A 13,103-nucleotide genomic window follows, 5' to 3' on the forward strand; every position below is an offset into this window, starting at 1 on the left:
GTTGCTGAAATAAGCAGCAAATTAATAGGGGTACTTCATATCCGAAGGGTTTCCTCATTTCTGTACTCATCTGACACTCACATTTCCTCCTGCTGTTACATCTGCTCTGTTCATATGGAGCTGATCTGGCCTTAATGCTGCTGAGAATTCTCTCTCTTTCCTCAGGCCTTAATGTGGATTAATACAGCAATTTCATTGCTGAACAGGTTGGTTTTAAAGACTGGATAAACTTACTGTTTTGGAAACTGGAAAAGAACATGCTTGTTTAAAATATACTACAATGATGAAAAAGGGAGTTCTCAGGTATGCTCGCTAAAGAAAGAGATAAAGCTAAGATTACCTTTCTCTTTGAAACACTTTAAACACCCCTTCCTCCATGCAAACAGTACTTATATTAGTGCGGTTTGCTGGTGGTTCAGTTATCAAAATGTTATTTGTAGTGTCTTTGTAGTAGGCTGCACAGATTGGGAATTTTAGTCACTGCTGTTAATATTCTTCCTGAAGCAGAAAACCACAACTAAGGGACTGAAATATGAAGAAAGAGAGGGGGATGGAAGAAAAATGAAAAGCTAAAGCGTACCTTTGTCCAAGGTTTTCATTTGTGTCTAACCTTCCCTGTCATTTCTACCCTTCTAATTCTTTCAGGATATGATAGAAAAATGTCTCCTTTGACTATAGAAAAGCACTCTCAAATTTCTGTGCCACTACTTGAAACACAGTGATGCTTTTAATGCAGACATTTTCCATGGCCTTAACTGCTCACAGGTCTGTACCAAACCAAAGTAGCCTCTGTGAATACCTAGCAAGTACTGTTCATAAACATTTTTATAATGTTTGACCTTAAGAGTGACCTGAAGATTAATGGATATGTTGTATCAGTTTTAATGGGTCTCTTCTCCCTTGGATACACACATGTGACTCCCATTAGTCTTAATGGGAGTTATATGTGTGCCTAGAGGTTAGGCAAGATCTCTAAAGGTACTGTTATGCTCTCTTGTATTAACGATCTCATAATTGCTGAGGTGCTGCACCTTTGCATTGAAAGCAAACTAATTAAATTGGTCTAGTACAAGTTGGTTTACTAGCATACCTGGCACGTATGTGTGTTTTCCTGTGGGCCCCTCAGTGCACAGAGGTAGAAGCCAAATCAAATGTAGAATTTAAATTTTACATGTGACTTGACTTTCTTTGTAATTGTTTTTGTAATCCAAAGTGAATTCATGAGTTTGATTGCTAAGAAAGATGATTGTTCTTGTGAATATGTCAGAAGAAGCTTTTATTTTATCATGAAAGCGTGTATTGAGAAAAGGGACTGAATTGATTCTTATTTTGATGTTCCAAATCATGCACTTTGAAAAAAGACATTTAGGTCTAGAGGATTAACATGAAGCTTGTTGTTGAATTTTAATTATGGCTTTGTTACTCATTTCTTCCAAGAGCCTTTAGACAAAGCACTTCACCTTTCTTTGATTTCCAGATATGTAAAATATCTGCTTGCTTCTTAGTGTTGCAGACATAAATTATTATCTGTTCTGTGCTTTGAAATTTTAAGATTGGTATGTTTTAACTGTGTTCTGCTGGCATAATCACTGAAGTACAGAACGAGGAAAAAAATCATAGTAACCACCTGATACAGCCAGGCAGAAGCTCTGGTGATGATGCAGATCTCTTGAGAGGAGTGATTCTGTTCCATAGTTTATGATGCATAAAACAGTGTATTGGTGATGAAAAATTTTGGTATTTTATACATATAATCTATCTTTTGGGCCAGGTTTTTCAGTGAAAGTGATTGTACACAGGCAAATTAACATTGTATAGACATTTGACATTTTCATCAATCAAAATAATAATTTGAATTTGATGGTCAGTGTGGAGATCCATGCATCGTATTCTGTGACTGTCTCTGTACATTTGAAAATCAACCATGACGCAGTTTTCTTTGAAAATACAAATTTGGGGAAAGAATGAATCTTCATATTTACATGCTGGAAAAGAAGAAGCATTTATGTGCTAACCTTCACTTTTAAACTTGGCTTATTGTTTTCTTTTTTTCAGATTAAGGTATTATATAAACTCAATTTCACAATTCAGTTTTACTATTTGAGAAGTTAAAGATCCTAGGGTCTATTTTGGAGTTTTTTGTTGTTGATTTGTTGGAGGTTTTTTTTGATAATATAATTATTTTATTTTTTACTTTATGTATTTTTTAGTTTCTAGTAGAAAGTAGCAAATATCTACTGAAACTGTGGTGATAATGTCTTTAGATTTGGAATTTAAAATACCTGGAAAAATCTTGTGAATGGTTTTGTAAATATATTTCCTTACATTTGACTCCAGTGTGTAATGTATATAGATCAAAATTTTCTTCCTCATGTAAATTTCAAGCATTAATTTCCTTGGGTTTTTTTTAGTAATTTGTGATTAGTTCTCCAGTATTATTTAAAGAAGAAATAGTTAATCTTATTAGTGTTATATTTTAGGCTATGTAAGATATTTTTAAATAAAGTTGAAAGTTATAAAACTGAAATTAGCTAAGGTTTGTTTTATTCTTGCTTATCCATAGAAAAGAATGAACAGGTCTATTTTGTAACCATGGGAAACTGAATTTCCAAGGTTTTATGTGGGTTTCTGTTTGCTGAAGATTCTTTGACCTAAATTCTGTTTTGATGACATGCTGTAAACTTCCAGAAATAGGAGTTGTGTCCTATGTATTTTTACAATATCAAAAACTTGCACTCTTATGACGGAAGCTTCTTTTGGGGAAAAATAAACTCCAAGCTTTGCTACTATCTAAGATCAATTTTCTAAGCAGAATAAGCAACAGCACAAAAAAAAATAGGTTGTGGTTTGTTGGTTTTTTTGTTGTTTGGTTGTTTGGTTCTTTTTTTTCCAGAATTGTCAATGTAATGGTTAACTGAAAGTGAGTAATTTACTCTGTCTCTCATATTTTAAGGGTGATCAAATACTGGAGCAAGTTTCCCAGATAGGCTATGGAGTCTCCATCCAGTTAAAACTCAACTGGACACAGCTGTTTACAACCTGCTTTAAGGCAGGAGTTGGACAAGACCTCAGCCATTCCATGATTCTATAAAGGATGTAGTTGACTTGTTGACACTTTTTAATTGTAGATCACTTTCAAATACCAGTTCAGATATTTCAAATGATAATTGAGATAGGGATAAAAACTACTCAGTCTTGAATTAAAAAGCACATCAACTCAAGCAGTTAACATAACATTACTGGCCACATTAAATGTGAGACTAACAATTGCATATATACAATGTGCTGTGCACAATTTTTTCAGAATGGAAAGACAGTACATAGTACTAGTATGCCTGGTTTTTTTAGCCTCCTTTGACGTGCTACCTAAGTAAATACTGCTGTAAATATTAATTGGGTTAATTATGCATGATTACTTTTTATGTGTAAACTCTTGATTGCCTTAGATACTGCTTTTGTATTAAGCATTCACAGTTCTGACGTGAATGAAATAGTAAGACCTTATAAGAGAGTTTTTGTGTTAAATTTTAAATGAATCATGGAAATACTAGGTCCTTTACTGGAAAGTTAACGTGTTGAAGCTAAGAACAAAAGTAAGATATTGGGAGTTTTTTAATTATGAACTGATTTTGAAAACTACTGTTGAGTAGTTCTGTATATATTTTAGTTTTGTATCTGATATACTGAGGGTTAGTGTAGCCAGCTGTTTTATCTCAGTTCTTTAAAAAGGCAGCTGGGCTGGTAAACTAAAGTATGAGCTTGCATTTTATGCCTTAACTGAGTTGTAAACTTTAGTGTTCTGAAAAGGTTTAGGCATTGGCACCCTTGATTTTTCACTGTAGGAATTACTGAAACAGTGCAAGTGGAAAACAGACTTCTGATACCATCTCACTATCAATCCATCTGAACTTGCTCCAAGTGTAAAAGTGATTGGTGATATCATCTAAATAGCAATTTGTTTGCACTTGCCCACAGGGCTCTTGAAGATTTTAGAACCTTGTCATTAGGTAGTATTCCATAGAGTTGTTCTAAATACCAAGTATATTAAAAGCTACTGATTATGGCTATGGAAAAGGTCTGATATGTTGCATATGCTCAAATAATTTTCAGGATGCTAATAAATCACTCTAGATTCATGATTCCTGTATGAAATTAAAAAAAATAATCAAAAAGTATCACTTAAAACCCTTTTGTTACTTTTGGTAACCTGTACTTTTTACTACCTTTACTTTGACACTTCAGAGATGGGAGAAATGGGGTGGTTAAATTTCTTAGTGGTCTACAGAAAGATTGATTTGCTAAGCTTTCTCAGACTTATGTTGAACCCAGGTTGGAAAATTAGTAACTTAGTGGAAAAATGGTAGATGTTAGGGTGTGCACGGGAATAAGTTAAAAAGTGCCAGAGCTTGTCTTATTTTTTTGTATTTTTTATACAATAAAATTTAAATTTCACTATGCTTTTAATTTTTGTTCATTTTTCCCATGGTACAAGGAACAGAGTCCAATTCTGCATTCTTTTGTGAGTGAATAGTGTGTCCCATTCCATTCATTCTGCAGCTAATGTCGCAAAAAAATGCTGAAGAACTTCAGTGCTTTTTAACTCCATTTTCATAAGACACATAGCTGAGATAAAGGGACTAATCTTATTCTGAGGGATGGTAAGTAATAGATAAACAGTAGTATTTCTTGGGTTTTGTGGGGTCCATAGTAATAATAATTTCATCACTCTTATACAAACTTTTCAAATTATTATTTAAAATTAGAGATTATCACCAAACACTTATTTGGAACATATTGGAAGAAAAATTTAAATTGACTATTCATGTACTTACATATGCGAAATCATTTATGTTCTGCAGATGTCTAAAAGCAGAAGCAGAACTAGATTTTAGAGGAAACCTGTGTTATATTCTGATATCAACAGCAACTTAGATCACATTGGTATCACATAAGAATAATGTTTTAGAGCCTCTGCCAATTTAAAAATCAAATTGATGCTAGATTTGTATAGAACAACACATTTGACTGACAGAAAAGGCTGTTATAGATGGATGTGATGTTCTATCCTTGTATAACAAGGGTTTTGACTGACAGTTTAACAATAGTACACTTTCCACCCCATATATTCTAAATGATTATTATTACAATACAAAACATTTTTGCTCTTGCTGTATATAGATAACATGTACACTTTTTGTGTAATAACATTCAAGAAGAGAGGGTTTCTTTTATGTCTTAAAGATGATGACAATTAATGAAGGCTGCATCTGACACTTATAACCAATGTCAAGGCTTGCTATTGTGGTGCATGGTAATGTAAAAACTATCAGGGTACTTAGCTCCCGGTGAAGGATCAGCATAACTCTTGACACATGCTATATGATGGATGAAATAAATCTCCTCAGAGAGCAATAGAAATATTTCTTAAACTGAAGACTACCCTTTCTGCTTTATAATCCCTCTTTTCAGCTTTGCAGTTCTTTGCATCACTGTGAAATGCAGTTTTAATCTAGAAAGTAACTGTGTAAAGTGGTACCTATTAATGCAACAAATATGCTTTCTGTGCTTTGCAGTCAACATTTCTCTGAAATTAGACTTAAGATTCTCCTTCAGAACAATAGCTAGAGATAAGAAAGGTATTTTTTCTTATTTTTTCTTATTTGGATCTCATTCATGTTGGGGAGACCATCCTTTTCAATTTAAAATATTCATTTTGAATTCTTGGCATCCTTTTGCAGCACTTTATACTGGTGTCTCCTACTTTGTGTCAGTTTTCACAAGAGCAGGGGCAGTACTGTGTGTCTGCATTGTATTTGATGATAATAAAAAGATTAATATTAAAGTCTAAACTTCTCTGTAAACCGCAGTTTAGTGTTGCAACTAAAGAAGATGGTATCCTCTTTTATGAACCTCCCAACAATGAAAAATAGAGAAAGAATTGAATGGAAAAAAATCGGGTCACATTGATCAAAACACATCTACCTCTTATATTTTTTATTATCTAGATAAGGAAAACATGATAAATACAAAGATTGCTTTTACAATATAGATTTCTTGTTTAAATTGGCTTACTGTTAAAGATATTTTTCTTAAATGACTTTGTATTTGGTAAGGGAATTAAATAGATTATTTGTTTCACCTCATTATGTACGATCAGTGGGATCTTGGTATGTCACATTTATTCAACAAGATGTTATTTTTCTGTAGAAGGACAAATTCAGTGTATGTTTTATGGAACAAGAGAATTATTTATTGGCTTGGGACAGTGATGATGATATTTCCAGCAAAGCACTAAAAAGGTCTTGAAAGAATATTTGCCCCATTGCTGGTGGTGCCATTTCAACTCTGTCAGTTTTCGATGTAATACCAGTACTTCTCTAGCAGTGACTGATGATTTGAAGGAAGGGATAAAAGTAATTTGGGATATAATATTATCTAGTTAGAAAACAATCCCTCAGAAAAATTGTAGTTTTATCAATATAGACTGCTAAGTTTTAAAGTGAAGTCAACTAAAAAAAAATCCATGGTGTGGAATTATTTTGACCTTCACATAGCTCATTATGATAACACAGACATCTGGTATTTAATTTGAGAGAGCACTAATGATAATCATCTATAGAGGGGCCAACTTGTACAGGTTGTTAAAGGCCATGCTTTGCTGACCATTGGCGATGGTTGAGTTTGCAAACTCAGACTGAGTCCCAGTTTCTGAGCAGGACATGTTATATTGGTACAGAATTGTTCTCTACCTCCTTTCAGCTGGCAACATCTGTTTAACACAGTTTTTCTTTCCCTGACATCATATCCACCTTACTTTGTGTCCTGATTTTGCTCATTGTCCTTCATGAGTAAATACAGGTCTAAAACTGTCTCATCTTAATTTCTTTCCCTTCTGATGATTTTTTTTCCCCTCTGACCTTTTGTATCATTGTTCCAATAGCAGTTGTCTGTCTAATCTACCTAATTGTCTTTGGTCTTCCCTTGCCTCTTTTATGCTTCTCTCATCTATGAACTCTCAGTACTCAATTAGTAAAGGAGCAAAAGGCACAGAAGGAAATGTTCCCTTGCTGTCTCTTCTTGTCTTTGGCATTGTAAGAGCCTGGAACAGAGGCAACTACAAAGGGCTAGATTAGCTCCTTCATCTCCAGCTTGGAGAGTACCCAGTAGGGAGTTTTTTTTGAGAGACTTTTGCTTTTGGAAGGAACTTTCTGCTGAGCATATGCAAAACATATTTTATAAAGATTCACAGCTTCTCCAAAGGTGGGAGAATTTTTGCAGGGTTCATAAAAGCACAGTATTGAGATAGGGAATAATGGGATTAACTATTTTAAACTTCTGTGTTAAATTGTGATGAGGTTTACTGTTTCAAGCAAAGCAATTCCTCACTTTCAATAAGGACAAAGCATTTTCTTTCTACTTCATTTTCAAGTAAATGAAACATTTTTCTTGCCATACATATGTGTAATTATTTCCTTTTTTTAACAAAAAGGAGAAGTGTAATCTCACATGAGCATAGAAACATGCTAAAAAGCAAGGATTTATTATTTGGGGAGCTGAAGTATTAGGTTTTAGAATAAGTTAAAGTCTAATGTCTTTAACCATTTACTGTGCAATGAACACCACTTACAAATATGTCTGAGAGAAACATACACATTTGTCATGTTACCTTAGTTTTCTAATTAAACAGAAAAAAATTAATCTCCTTAGCAGAGACATTTCCTCTCAGAATAAAGACCTGATTCTGGAGTCTCATAGATATTTAATTTGCAAGATAGTGTAATGAAAATATGTTAATAGCTTTTTCAACAAGTTAATAGCTTTCAAGTTCATACTAATTAGTTTGTTAAAATATTCTATTCGTAAAATACTTTCTTTTTTTCCCCCAGTAAAAGGTAAGAATCTAACACAGTCTTATAAGGAGTATCTTGCCCATAGTAAGGGTAGAATCTGTAGTATCAAAATTACTGGAAAAAAATAATTGCAAATGAGTCTTGAAGGAAGATGCCATAATTGTCATCAAAGATAACTTTCTGACATTTTTACAGTGAAATCTTAGAGTGGATCTTGCAGAGTTAAGTAAGCATTCTTGGGAGCAAAGATGTGAAAGCAGACTTCTCAGGGTGTCATGCCTGGTCCCAGGCGTCCTGCATTCCTGACTGCTTACACTGGCAGCTGCAGGAAGGGTGAGTGGTACCCCATTGTCTACCCATCCTTTGTGGCCAGAGCACCATGAAATTAAAGCATACATCTTCACATGGACAAGACAACCCATACCTCTCCTTTTCTATATTATTTCTCCATTGTTAGAGTAGTGTAATATTTTGTTCAATCAAAAATAATGAATTAATTTTCTTTTACCTTTCTTTTTTTAGTTTGGGGGTGGGGGCAGGGAGTGAGTATTGTATATCTTCTCTATCCTGACACTGTAAAACCCAGCTTTCTGCTACCTCCCTCTTCCTTTGGTATCTTTTAGTAGTACCTTTAGATCTCCTTGGAGCTTTCTAAACCAGTACTGCTTATATCCTTATATATTCACTCTGAAATACTTTGAATCCTTCTGCATTTGTTTATATCTTTCTCATGTTTTTTTGAACCTTATGCTTCTAGTACCCTCAGCTTCCTTCTGCTTCTGTTGGCTGGGCAAAAGGCATCATGTGCTGGTGCTTATTCCAAAGGATGCATGTGCTGAATGAGCTGCTGTTTTTTGTCAAAGTGAATAACATCTACTCTCCCTGTTCTGCCGTCAGTCGGGGAATTAATAGAGATTATTCTCACTTTTCTATCCCCTGGTCCTTCCCATTTACTGACTACTGCAACAGCTGTAATATCTTTGTGAATTCACATTCTCAAATTTAGTAGAACTAAGTCACTGTATTAAAATCTAAGGCATTACTGTCATAAGACAATCTGGAATTGGGGAATTTTACTTGAGGTAATTTACTGTGAACAAACATATGTGTTAGCTCTTTTGAGAGTTAATAATGAAAAAATGGCAAGCAAGTAGACACGCATTTATATGAATAACTTATCCTCCCTCTGGTCTGGTCTAAACAGGTCCAGAAGATTCCTAAAATACCTGGATGATAACTTCATGGTGCAGATACTAAGACAGCCAACCTGGAGAGATGGCAGGATCTTGTGAGCAAAGTCGAGATTGGTAGCCATCTTGGACAGAGTGACCATGCAGTCACGTTTAAAATCTCTGTTGACGGTAGGAAAAGTGCCAACAAAACTTCAGCCTTGGACATGAGGAGAGCAGAGTTCAGGCTGCTCAGGAAATTAGTTAGTAAGGTCCCCTTGGAAAATGCTTTTGCAGGTGCTGAAGTCCATCTTAAGAGCACAGGAATAGGCAATTCCAAAATGTCAGAAGTCAAGCAGACAAAGCAGCTTGGCTAAGCAGGGATTTTCTTTTGGAGATATGGTAGAAAAGGAAGTCTGTGGAAGCAAGGTCAGGTGACATGGCAAGAATACAGAGATGCTGATTGCCACTCTAGGGAGAAAATTTGTGCAGCCAGAGCTCAATTGAAGTTGAAGCTGGTCAGAAATGTGGGGGACATTTTTTTAAAACGGTTTTTAAAAATACATTAATGGCAAAAGTCAATGCAGAAATTACATGGGCACATTAGAGGATGGTTACCCCACAAACAGGGATATAGTCAAGGTGGGGATGTCTATTGCTTTATTTTCCTCTGTCTCCAACACCAGTGATGGACTACAAGAGTCCCAGTACCCTGAGCTGGAGACCATAAGTGTGAGAAAGATAAACTCCAAGTTGACCCTGAAATTGTAAGGGATCTGCTGTTCTAGCTGGATCCCTGTAAATCTATAAGGCATGATGGGATTTATCTGACAATAGGTAAAGAGCTGGCTGATGTCATCATGAGGCCTCTCTTGATGATTTTTGAATGGTCTTAGGAATCTGGAGAGGTCCCAGTTGACTGGAAACTGGTCAACATTGTCCCAGTTTTCGAAAAGGGCAAGAGGAATGACCCTGGAAACGACAGGCCTCAGCCTGAAGGCTCGCTTCAGTGCCTGGTAAGGTTATGCAGAAGATTTTTCTGGCAGGTATTGCACAACAACCGAAAAACAGACAATGCAGTCATTGGTCACAGCCACCATGGGTTCGTGAGGGGAAGGTCCTTCTTTTCAAACCTGATTTCCTTTTATGACAAGGTAACCCACCCAGCTGAACAAGGGAAACCAATTGATGTAGTCTTTTTAAATTTATGTAAAGCTTTTGATACCATCTCTCACAGGATCCTTCTGGATGAAATGTCTAGCCCACAACTGGATAAACACATCATGGGATGGGTGAGCAGCTGGCTCATGAGTCAGGCACAAAGGGTTACAGATGACATCAGACTGACCTGTCACTGATTGGGTTCTGCAGGGCTCCATCCTCAGCCCTGTGCTCTTCCAAGTCTTTATAAAAGCTTGGGACTCAGGACTGGAAGACATGCTGAGCAAGTTCACAGATTATCTAAAAGTGGGAGGAGCTGTTGACTCCGTTGAAGGCAGGGAGACCCTGCAGAGAGACCTTGACAAATCAGAGGGCTGGGCAATCACCAACTATATGAAGTTCAACAAGGGAAAGTGCTGGATTCTGCAACTGGGATGGAACAACCCTGCATGGATGTGCAGACTGGGGAGTGAGAGGCTGCAGAGCAGTGCTGTGGAAAGAGAATCTGGTGGTCCTGGTTGTTGGCAAGTTGAATGTGAGTCAGCGGTGCCCTGACAGCCAGGAGGGCCAGATGTGGCCTGAGGGGCATCAGGTACAGCATGGCCAGCTGGACAAGGGAGGGGATTGTCCTGTTCTGCCCTGCATTGGGGCGGCCTCATCTCGAGTGCTGGGGGCAGTTGTGGTCACCACAATATAAAAAAAGACATTAAGATGTTACAGAGAGTGTCCAAAGCGGGGCAATAATAATGGCGAAGTGCCTTGAGGGGAAGCCAGCTGAGAAGCAGCATTTGAGGTCCTGTCTTTCTTATGTTTTTAATTAGTGGTTCTTCCTTCTTATAGGACAGCTGTTATAATTCTTAATTACACAATTAACTGTCCTCATTTGGGAAAAATAAAGTTTAAGACTTACATTTGGTTCAGAGTTTCTAGGAATATGAAGTTCTGGTCAACGTGTGAATTTTCTTGTTAAAATTGAAGCTTTTTGTTCACTCAGATTTCTCTCAAATTGCCTACTTTATTGTGACTAATGTAACTCTTCAGAAAAACTCCTCTGTCTGAACAGAGTGTCTCATTTCTACATTGGTTATAATTGGCTAGGTCACTTTGCTTTTATATTTTAATCCTGATAATATTTTTAGCTTGTTCCAGAAAATAATTTTATGGTTCCATACCTTTTGGAGTATATATATATATATATGTGTGTGTATATATATATATATATTTTGGTTGGTTGGTTGGTTTTTTTTGTGGTCATTGTAAAGTTTCAGCATTTTTTCAGTCATTTAGTCTTCAAGCCTAACTCTTTATAGTTATTAGCTTAATGGAAATCTGATTTGGTCAAATACAATACTGTTTTAGCTCACTGGTAGGAAATTTATAAAATCCCATTAGACCTCAAGATTTAAAATACTGATATAGTAATTATTCATTATATACTTGAAACTATGTTGGTGCTTTGCAAAGGAGACAAAATCCTTTTCACATGGGGAAAAGGATGGAGCTGTAGAAAATGATAAATATTGTATTTTCACTGTGAGTTAGAAAAATAATTTGACTTCTCCCAGTCTTGGTGGCAGTCATGAGTTTATGGAAAGAGTTGAATAAGGCAAAGAAGTTTGTATAGCAAACAGGGTTAGACTTGTACAAGGAGCTAAAATTTGTCTTGGTAACCATCCAAAAGCTATACCCTAACGGAAACCACTTTGTTAGTGTGTTACAGAACCTTTAACCTGTAGTTCAGTCTAAACTTTTAATAAAAGTATGAAACCTTGCCCTTTTCCTCAGCTGTTCCTTGGGGCTACATTTTAAATATTTTCATTCTGTTTAGTTGGGTTTTTTTCAGTAGATATTAACTTACAAAGTCATGCTTATTATGACAATTAGGAAGAAAGGAGTGATGAAATAATGTTGAAAGATTAGGAACAAATGAGAGTATTAAATCAAAGTAAATGCCAAAATTTTGAATGACTTTTAAAATTATTTTTTTCTTTTGTTTTCAGTTTGTGAGTAAGAATATTTCAGGTCTTTATAAACTGCCTAAATGATCAAACTTCAAACAGATGAACATTTTGCAAGAATAGTATGATGAAGTTGCCCCTTCAATGATTTTTCCTGACACTAGATAACTAATGTAAGATCATTTTTCCAGCTTTATGGTTGCTTGTTATTCTATCTTTCTGCTTCTGTGTTTGATATGTATGTTTTGCCCATGTGTTTCTCCATAAGCTTAGATTTACTGTTTCTCAAAAATATTTGTTCAATTGGATTAATGTTATCATCATGACTGAGATAAATTAGAATGCTAATTTGTCTAAAGAAGTTTATGAAGAGAGTTAAGTAAAACTTTTATCAACATAGAGGAGGTTTCTGGGAGTAGGGTCTTTCATCTGGTAGAGCAGTTTGATGCATGTTAGGTGAAGTTAGGCAGATTTAGATAAGAATTTTATACTTAGGGTACTTAACCAGTGGAAAAATGGAATATGATAGACTCTAGAATCTGAAGTCCTTTAAATAGGAATTGGAAGTCATTCAGTAGAATAAACTGTTCCTTTAGAAGGATTTTATAGATTTAAATTGGAATCATATAATTATGTTGTCTGCAGTATTCAGGAGGTCAGCATAGATGGTCATGATGATTTTCATAGCCTTAGGTTCTCTAAATCTAAAATTTGACCTCTTACCTCTGTGAGAAAGAGCAAATATAATTATCAAGGCAAGTAAAGGAAGAGCACAGTAGACCTGAACATGAATGATATCATGTCAGAAGACCTGTCATTCATTTCTTAGATAGCTACTCAGAATGATGTTCCATTGGTATGGCGCTCAGCTAATGGGAAGAAGATACTGAAAATTGAATATGCAAGGGGATTTCAAAAGCATATCTGCAACTTGCAATGCAAGCCTATTCACAGTGTGCTACTAA

The sequence above is a fragment of the Camarhynchus parvulus genome, chromosome 2 (assembly GCF_901933205.1).
Source record: "Camarhynchus parvulus chromosome 2, STF_HiC, whole genome shotgun sequence".
Taxonomy (NCBI): domain Eukaryota; kingdom Metazoa; phylum Chordata; class Aves; order Passeriformes; family Thraupidae; genus Camarhynchus; species Camarhynchus parvulus.